The following is a 9,799-nucleotide window of genomic DNA, read 5'->3' on the forward strand; positions in this document are numbered from 1 at the left end:
GAAAGCAGTTTTCTTCCTCTCTGACTCCTTTGTCTTAATCTGCCAATATAAAGAATTAGCATCCATCTTTTAAAACCACTTCTGGCCAACTAGCATATCTATACAGACTTCAGGGGCAACGGATGCACGTCCATCACCGTGACTGTCCCCCTGTAATCCACACACCACTTAATCGACCAATCACGCTTTCTAATCAACACAGGCGCGGAGCATTATTCTGAGTTAGAAGGTTGGATCACCCCCGCATCTAACATCTTTTTTAAATGGTTCTCCTCCTCCGTGACAAAGGCGACCGGGGTTCTACGCATTGTCTGCCTAATGGGCTTGGCTTCCCTCGTATCTATACAATGCTCCACAGCCGTAAAATTGCCCAGATCAAACTCGTTCTTAGCGAAAAAATCCTCAAACTCACGTAATAACCCAGCCATCTGCACCTGTTCCTCATCTATCAAGTTTAATTTCGAACGTTCATAAAGGTCTCCGAGATGGTCCGGCAGCGTGATCACTTCATCACATTTCTTCGCCTCTCGTTACAACTTTATTGAGGTCAATACATCGGGCAATGGTCTAACTAAACATATCTCTTCTGCCCTTCCAACCAATTGCCCTTGCTTCAGCCAAACATGGTGATTCGACATGTTCACCATTGGCAGCCTTAGCCCAGCTTCACTGACATGGACCGACAGAGGCACTATCAACTAACCAAACTCATCCTCAATTGCAAAGGTGCCTATAGGCTTTCCAAAAGAGCACTTACCCATGGCTACCGAGTTGGGTAGTATGATAACAGTTCGAGCGACAGTCACATTTGCCACTCTTGCCTCGACAATCCTCCTTGGGTCATGGAAACTACATGTACATTTAAATACATGGTGGCCCCTACGATGTCAATATTGGCTCTATGCTTTTTGAAGAAATCCAGCCCAACCAGCATGCATTTTTCAATAGGGGCTACATATACCCTCTCTCTCACCCAGTTGGATGGTTACTGGTCCCACTATAGACCCATTCATCTGCAGTGCTCTCCCTGCAGTCCTCATGTACACATGTTTCAACACCTCTTCCGGCAACTGAGCTTCTACCAGTTCCGAAACCAAGGTAACCTCAGCCGCCGTATCTACCACAGCCAGCTCTACAAGGCCGTTCACCCAAACATAAACCGGGAACATAGAATCAAACCTACTCTGTCTGATTATAACCGGTAGGCCCTTATCATTGTGGATCAGGTGTGGACCCTTTACACCGACCCCTTGTCGTTTAAATCGGCAAATGACACTTTCCTACCGTCTCTAGCGGTATCAACCGCCCTATCAATTGCTGGTTTGGAGCAATCTCTGGCCATGTGACCCAGCTCGTTACAGTGGTAACAACGGTCACCCTTGACCGGAGACGGTATCCTGCTCCTAAGCTTAGCACAGTCACGTTTGAAATTTCCCGTCTCGTTGCAATTTAAACATTGCCGCCTGGCTGGGGATGGGGATGGACTTCTAGCAGGTCTCGTAAAAAGTTGGTCAAGTTTTCTCATCACAAGGTCCATTTTCTCCTCCAACTTCACCACCCTTTCAACCAGTCTACTCTGTGAGGCTACCTTCACCTAACCAACCTCTACATGACCTTCACACTCAACCTTCCGCATCAACTTTGGTCTCCCATACATTAACCCATGCGCAAGGATAGCCAATTTTAGTTTGTATATGGCCTGTTCTATAGACACAGGTCACTGATTCATTAATTGCTCCCAAGACTCTCTTTTTTAAGCTCCCATGTAGAACCTTAATATAGATTTTTGCACCATGTATTCTTCTTGCAAATCCCTAAAGGCTTTGCCAGCCAGGGTCAACATCCTGTCCGACCAGTCATCTACTTACTCCTCATTTCCCTGCCTCGCACCCGAAAATGTTACCCTTGCCGTTTCTGGCATTTCTCGGTAACCAAACCTCTTCTCGGGCTTGTCAACTATCTCTAGGTAGCCCAGCTCCAACTCCATCACTAAGGCATAGTACTGGCTAGCACTATCAGTGAGACAAAAACACAAGTAATCCCGCTTCTCAGCATCCTCCCATTCGTAAATACCAGTGTTTATTTCGAATTTGGTGAGAAAAGCATGCCAGCTTCCACGGCCATCAGAAAACAGCGCCTCAGGCAGCGGTTGCAGCCTAGACATCTGCTGACCAGGAGTCAAAGCTCTCTGACCAAAGTGTACCGCAACGTTATCGCTAGCACCACGCGCCGCATGTGCAGCTGACCGCGAAGACAAACGATTTGTAGCCTTGCTACCGTGTGGTTATATTTAACATGTAACATGTTTGTATAAATTAGCTCTGACGGAACTACCTATTGAACTATATCCCATTTCTGTGGACGTTTTTCTATTAATTTTAATCGAAATAATTGCCATAATTATCATTTTTCTTTATGACAATCCAAACTCATTAGCCAGCAAATACGAATAGATAAGGTTACGAAACGCAGAATTCAATACCTTCTCAAACAAAGAATGCAAAATTATTTTTGTATAGTATAATAACGTTTTTATTTATGGTCACTTGTAACTACGGTTAAACAACATCACATATTGTCGGGCAAATGATCATCATCAGTCCTGGAGGTGCAATCAGTCATCACTAACAAAACTCTGCAAAGAAAATCATCGAAAACGTTTAAAAAAATCAAGATATTGTTTCTTTATACTCGTACAGTACTCGAATAAATATATATCTTTCGTATGTGATTAAACGTCGCTGTGGCCGAAATAAACGTAGTTTATGTTTCAGTCACACATGAAATACTATAAATATTCAGAATAATGTAAAACATTGACGGATTGATTTTGCAATTATTTCACAAGATACAATGCAAGCGATATCCAACAACTGTTTTACTTGTGTTACAAGTTTACAAACGTGGGTGTATGCATTTGATTTGCGTTTTTTGGAACCTACCCAGTGGAATACTCGCAAGACGATGCTCAAAGATGAGGTTGTTATGTTTTCTTCTGAAATCCAACAACCATTTCAAGCGACGTTGATGTGGAAGATTGAAATATATACTCGCCGCCTGAAGAGTGTCCTGTGGGAAACGACCGAAACACATGTTGAAAGGCGATCCTCAGCTTCGGATGTTAGTGGTACTAGCAGTACAGAACTGTATCTCACTCATTTTAATTAAGTCGGTGTATGTTGCAATTTTTTTTATTTACTCTCAAAAGTTTTTTTATTTTGTTATTATGAAGATAAAGTGTACTTATAATATAATTTTTGTATTTACAACTTGATTGATGAAAGTTGAGTAAAAATCTGCTTCATAATTTTCAGTTCTGTGCGTTACGGAGTATAGCACAGAACGTATGTCTAAACATAACGCAACGCACAAAACAGGTATATGTGCGGTTCGTTCATGCGTGTGGTTGTCACGTGAGTGATGGTCACTCAGGTGGACATAGGCGGGAATTTGCACGGGGTGTTCATTGTTTGGTCAGTTCTACGCTAGACTTCGATCAGTAAACTTGTGTTCGTGTACAAATCCTACATCGTGTTGTCGACTTTAGCAGAACACAGGGTGTCCATGCTGCAAGATTTGGAACGCATCATAGAAAAGATAAGTGCTAAAAGAAACGTAAATCTGTTAAATCCGTTATACTGAATCTCGAGCATAGTATCGAGTGTTACGAAGTAGTAACAGAGTTGAAACGATGTATATTTCAAGTAGCAATTTCAGCACTAGAGAAAACCGATCAATTTACAAATAGAAATATTGATGGCACGTGACCGAAAATTCACAGGTCATTAATGGTAGAACACGACAAAAGCTTTCGAACTAACTGGGGAATAAATTGCTATTCTTTGTGGTGTTGTATACATTCTATATGTATATGTGTAAATGTTTTACGAGTCTGATGACGCGATGTTATTTGCAGAAAAATACAAGATAGAGGCGATGGCATATAAAAAGGCGGAAACATAACGCCACGCGGCGCTTTTGACGGGTCAAATCAGAAGCCGGCAGCTTCATCTAACATCGCAACACAAGGGGCTGAAACTCAATTACCATTGAGACGCACAGGACTATGTTTCGCATGTGGCGAACCGGGTCATCGGAAAGGAGCAGCTGGATGTACAGCAAACAGCTCGACCAATAAGTTAAGTTAATTATGTATAGAACCCCGTTATCAGAAAATGGGTAGTTTCGTGTTCTTCGGAAAACGTAACGTACAGAAAGTTCCTAAAGTCGAACGTGATCAAAAGGATCCAAGTATAGTTTGCCGGTAAGTTGAAGGAAGGCCCACGCGGTTAAGTAGCAGGAGACTACTGATAGTAAGTACATTTTCGATGTTGTAAATGGCGATTATAAGTTTATTTTTTCCGTCGGAAAACGGTAATGTACAAAAAAGATCTGTCTCAATGTATCAAAAGGATCTTAGTATAAAACTGGATCAAACGGATCATAGTATAGAAATTGATGCTAGAAGCTCACCGGTAAAAAGAACGAAAGCCCATGTAGCCAAGCTGTAGCAGGCTACGGATGATTGTTAAATTTTAGATGTAGTTAATTGCGTTATATGTTTCCTTTACCGTCGGAAAACGGTAACGTACAGAAAGAGATAAAAGGAGCAATTGATCAAAAGGATCATAGTATAGAAAGTTATCAAAAAGAAAAAAAATCATTGAATAAAAATAAAATACAAATTTTCACCGGAAGTTTGTCGGTAAGTAGACTGAAAACCCACGTGACATTTATCATGTTGTTAATACGCCCGTTAATACGTTTATAGTCGTATTTAATAAGAATGGGAGGCCTCGATATATTTAAAATTATTATTTATTTATTTGTTCAACTTTCGATATTAGAGGAGCGTATCATGATATTGATACATTCACGAACGGTGTGGTTTGAACTATCAAGAGAATAGCAGGCAGTGTTAGGTTGTTATAAGCTTATATTTAGCACGATAACGGCCGATCATGTATTTATTTATTTGTTCTACTTTCGATATTAGAGGAGCGTATCATGATATTGATACATTCACGAACGGTGTGGTTTGAGCTATCAAGAGAATAGCAGGCAGTGTTATGTTGTTATAAGCTTATATTTGGCACGATAACGGCCGATCATATATTTACTAAAACTCGTTAACACTAAAATGAGGTGTACTAGCATTCTTACGTCAAATTGACTTAAAATAGTTATTTGCTTTTGTGATGATGGCATACATCACAGTGTAGAATATGAAAAAAAAACATTATATGCTAGTTTGGATGTTAACTGGCTGAAGAAACAGTATTTTTTTATTCCTTCTCAGAGAGTAGAATGACTCGGGCATGTGATCGATATGCATAAAATGCAGTTTTTCATAATTAAAAATTGAATAGCTAGGCTAGAAAAAAGTACTGTTTCGATGATCTATCTAATTTATCAAACACAAGAAAAAGTAGTACCAAAAGATAAATTAATAGCTAGTCTTGTAGGGCAGATAATTTCCTTTCAGAGTGTGATTGTAAATAAAGTTTGGTAATAACAATGCAAATATACAATTGCATAAATACCAGAGCTAGTTGGAAAGCTCCCGTTATTGTAACGTTGCAAGCTATTTCCAAACTTAGATTATGGTAAGAAAGCACTAGGCAGTTAATCTACGGTGGAAAAGATTTCAAACACAATCAGTTGTTTTTCTGTAATATATTTGCTGATGCAAGTACCACAAGTTATGGTTTATGGAGGTTTTAAATAAAGTTGTAGCTTTAATGTAGATATAGGCGAAATGACTGTCAAGCTAACGATTTTCATAAAAATAAAAAATAAAAGCAAATTTATTTTCAATTTGTTTTATTCCATTGACGAAGAGAGTAAAGGTATGTACTCGTGGTCTTTGAGACCCGAAAATGAGAAAATTGGAATGTACATGATCTTTATAAAAAGAGCAACCTGTTCCCGGACGTGAACCTATTATTGACAAAAAGAGAAAAGTTATTCCTGGAAGTGATTACTATATTACACTGTTAAAATCAAGGAGGCACACTGCCAGTGTTTCTATAAACGAACCAGGTAATGCATATTGTGATTTAATATGAAGTCAATACATTAAGCCACCGGAAGTTGGTTTTCAAGATAAACCGGATAAGTATTCCGTCGTTCAACATGACGTCAGTAAAATTTCTTATGATCAAGAAAATTCCTTGCATACGGCTAGAAAAGATATTTTTTTTGCTCCCGAAAGTGAGCATAAAGAGTTTGCTATGGTCCCCGGAAGTGGACATAGAGCCCAGTAGATTGCTCCCGGAAGTGAGCAGAAATTGTAGGCTATGGTCCCCGGAAGTGGACATAGAGCCCAGTAGATTGCTCCCGGAAGTGAGCAGAGATGCTCCATGAAGAGAGCAGAGAGTATGCTATGGTCCCCGGATGTTATGTTATATGAAATGTTTTAAATGCTTTGCAAAATTCGTACATCAAAGTGTATTCAGACAATAAAATGTAAAATCTTTATTATTGAATGGTAGTCAAAAGAAATAGCTTTAGTTTTAAATATGTTGTGTGGATACTGGATTCAATGAAAAGAGGCAGTGGGTGCCTTAGTTCAATATGGGGAAACAATGTCACTGGTTAGTTCAGAAACTAGGTTGGTATCAATCTGTATAAATAAAATGATATCGGAGAAAGCAAAATGCATCCTTGTTGTTCCAAAAAAGGGGCAGTTCGCCTTATTGGCTAATGTTGATTTGTCATACGGACATTTAAGAGATATTGCGAAATATTGCAAAAAGTTTGGTAGAGACTGTATGATTCCCGGTTGTTTTGGTAACACTAGATTATCATTAAATAAGATGGCGTTAAGATGCATATCACAATACAGTTATTGATGTATAGTACATATGTTTGACAGGAAATGTTTTGAGAGGTACTCTAAAGGAGCGATTAGAGGGCTCGGGCTTGCATGGGCTTCGAAGAGATTAGATGGCGGACAGAATGGCTAAGTAAATACTTAGAACAATCAAGAGCAGACAATACGGTGAAGAAAAGAATTCTTCATGTGCACATTTCAAATACTGTGAAGAAAATGTAGTCGCCATGCCAGCCTTACATATATCAGTAGTAATATACATGGCTCAATTGATGGATCGAGGAAATCTAATAACGTTTTTTACATCTGTGTTTTACAGTATGGATCCATTCTATTAACAGTGTACATGATCCAAAGAAAGATTTAACAAACTATTATAAGGAGCTTCAAAGCGTGTGTGTTTCAAACCATCTCACAAGAAAGATGTATCATGTACATGTGCATTCATTAGAGATGATACAAACATTGTGTTTGATATAAGGAGATTCCACTGTTTTCATTGAGTGATCATTTTTGGGTTATGCATATACATGTATCAGGCATATTAACAAATTCAGTGAGTTTCATTGTAATGACCTACCATTGAAATCTGATCACTTTGATATTAATGTACGCCATTATAATACTGGCATGTATACGAATGGTTCGGATATTATAATTGCAAAATGTACAACTACAACTTCCCATATGGCGTTTTATTAACAAATATGTAATTAGCAAATTGGTCAGATGAATCAAATTATTTTTTGTTCAAACCAGTTATTGGTTATATATATGTAATTATTTAGACTAGCTAACGCCGAGGGCGTGCTTTAGAGATGTTTGCAGCGACATGGTCGATGGAAGTCTGATAGGGCTAAAGATTGGTACATTGATGATTCTCTAGACAAAAAGCTTTTTATCACTAGACAATTGAAATTAAAATTGATTTGCGGTTCGAATTTAAAACCTTACCAACCTTTGTTTTTGTTCTATCGCAAGCCTTGCCCAATGCAAAACGTGTTGTGTTTTGTGCTTAGTTGTGTGAAGACTTTTCAGTTCTGTGCGTTACGGAGTATAGCACAGAACGTTTGTCTAAACATAACGCACCGCACAAAACAGGTATATGTGCGGTTCGTTTATGCGTGTGGTTGTCACGTGAGTGATGGTCACTCAGGTGGACATAGGCGGGAATTTGCACGGGGTGTTCATTGTTTGGTCAGTTCTACGCTAGACTTCGATCAGTAAACTTTTACTTTTTTAAATTCGAACCGCATTAGTAGTAAATTGGCTCAAATGACATGTTATGTTTGTGTTACATAATGTTTAGTTACATGTTAATATTGGTTGTTTTCAGGTACAGTTTTTTCAGAGTTATTTTACATTGGGCTTCTGATGAATTTTTATCTCTGGTTTTTACCCTGGCCTTGAAAACACCAATTAAGGACACAATACTAGAAATGATGTATACACATTATAGTTATAATTTGTTATATAATTTATAGATCGAAAATTGTCCTGTCAAGGTTGTACTACGATTGTACTTGATTGCTATATGATACGAATATGAAATATTCGTGGATGTGTGTTGTCAATAAACTGATCGCAAGCCTTGCCCAATGCAAAACGTGTTGTGTTTTGTGCTTAGTTGTGTGAAGACTAGTCCAATTATTGCAGAAGTAGAATGTGGTCGAATTCGAAAAAGTTTGTCATGTAATATGACTACACCTTGTGTATTTCATTCATTATTCTTTAATTATTGCCCTGAATGTACAAAATAATCTTTATCAGTAGTGTTAATAACTATGTTAAATGTTGATACTAATCCGTGGACGAATAATAGTTCTGTTGCATTATCTACATACATATCGCTTCATCAATTGGTCACTATTTGCTAAAAGTAATGAACTGCATGGCATGTACGACGACATCATTTGTATGACGAGGATATTTAGCGACCGAATGCTGATAGATGGTGGCTGTATACTTATATAATTGCTTACTATATCAATATCCCACTTGCTACGAAAAATATTGTATACAATAACTATCAAAACTGTGTTTACTTGCATGTAATTTGAAGATTTTAACAAGAGCACCACATTGCGGGTGCAGACCGCTCATCTATTTTCTTTTTAAAGGTGAAGGGACTCTCAATTTAAATCACAAAGGAGGGAGAGGTGGGGTGAAGAGGGGTGTATAGTGTGGGGGTGTGGACATTTATTACATTATCTTCCAAAAATGCGAAAAAAATGCAAAAAAAAAAATAATTCGGGGGGGGGGGATTCTTGCGATGGTTGGACGGTATTTCAAAAATAAAATAATAAAAATAAATATTTGTGTTTTTTAACCGTTTCAAAACAAAAATTTGGGGGTGGGGTGGGGGGGGGGGTTATAATAGTGTGAGGGTGTGGTGGTCATTTGTAGCATGAAAGTATTTGAAGTTTGAAAGCAATAGCCTTGATACTTTAGAAGTAAAGTGGATCGAAACACAAAATTTAACCATATATTCAAAGTTACTAAGTCAAAAAAGGGCCATAATTCCGTAAAAATGACAACCAGAGTTATGCAACTTGTCCTCTTACTGTACCCTTATGATAGTTTGCGAGTGTTCCAAGTATGAAAGCAATATCTATGATACTTTAGGGATAAAGTGGACCAAAACACAAAACTTAACCAAATTTTCAATTTTCTAAGTATAAAGAGCCCATAATTCCGTCCAAATGCCAGTCAGAGTTACAAAACTTTGCCTGCACAGTCCCCTTATGATAGTTATTAAGTGTTGCAAGTATGAAAGCAATAGCTTTGATACTGTAGGAATAAAATGGACTTAAACACAAAACTTAACCTAATTTTCAATTTTTTAAGTATAAAACGGCACATAATTCTGCCCAAATGCCAGTCAGAGTTACATAACTTTGCCTGCACAGTCCCCTTATGATAGTTAGTAAGTGTTGCAAGTATGAAAGCAATAGCTTTGATACT

The 9,799-nt window shown here is 38.1% G+C and overlaps 1 long non-coding RNA gene across 1 annotated transcript; it reads left to right on the forward strand.

Annotated features, from left to right (window-relative positions):
* Positions 1-3,307: 3,307 nt before the first annotated feature.
* On the forward strand, positions 3,308-8,441 carry LOC127838308 (uncharacterized). The gene is made up of 2 exons (XR_008029765.1): positions 3,308-3,432; positions 7,992-8,441. It is a non-coding gene; the product is annotated as an uncharacterized LOC127838308 (long non-coding RNA).
* Positions 8,442-9,799: the final 1,358 nt, after the last annotated feature.

Source organism: Dreissena polymorpha, chromosome 7 (genome assembly GCF_020536995.1).
Source record: "Dreissena polymorpha isolate Duluth1 chromosome 7, UMN_Dpol_1.0, whole genome shotgun sequence".
Lineage (NCBI taxonomy): Eukaryota > Metazoa > Mollusca > Bivalvia > Myida > Dreissenidae > Dreissena > Dreissena polymorpha.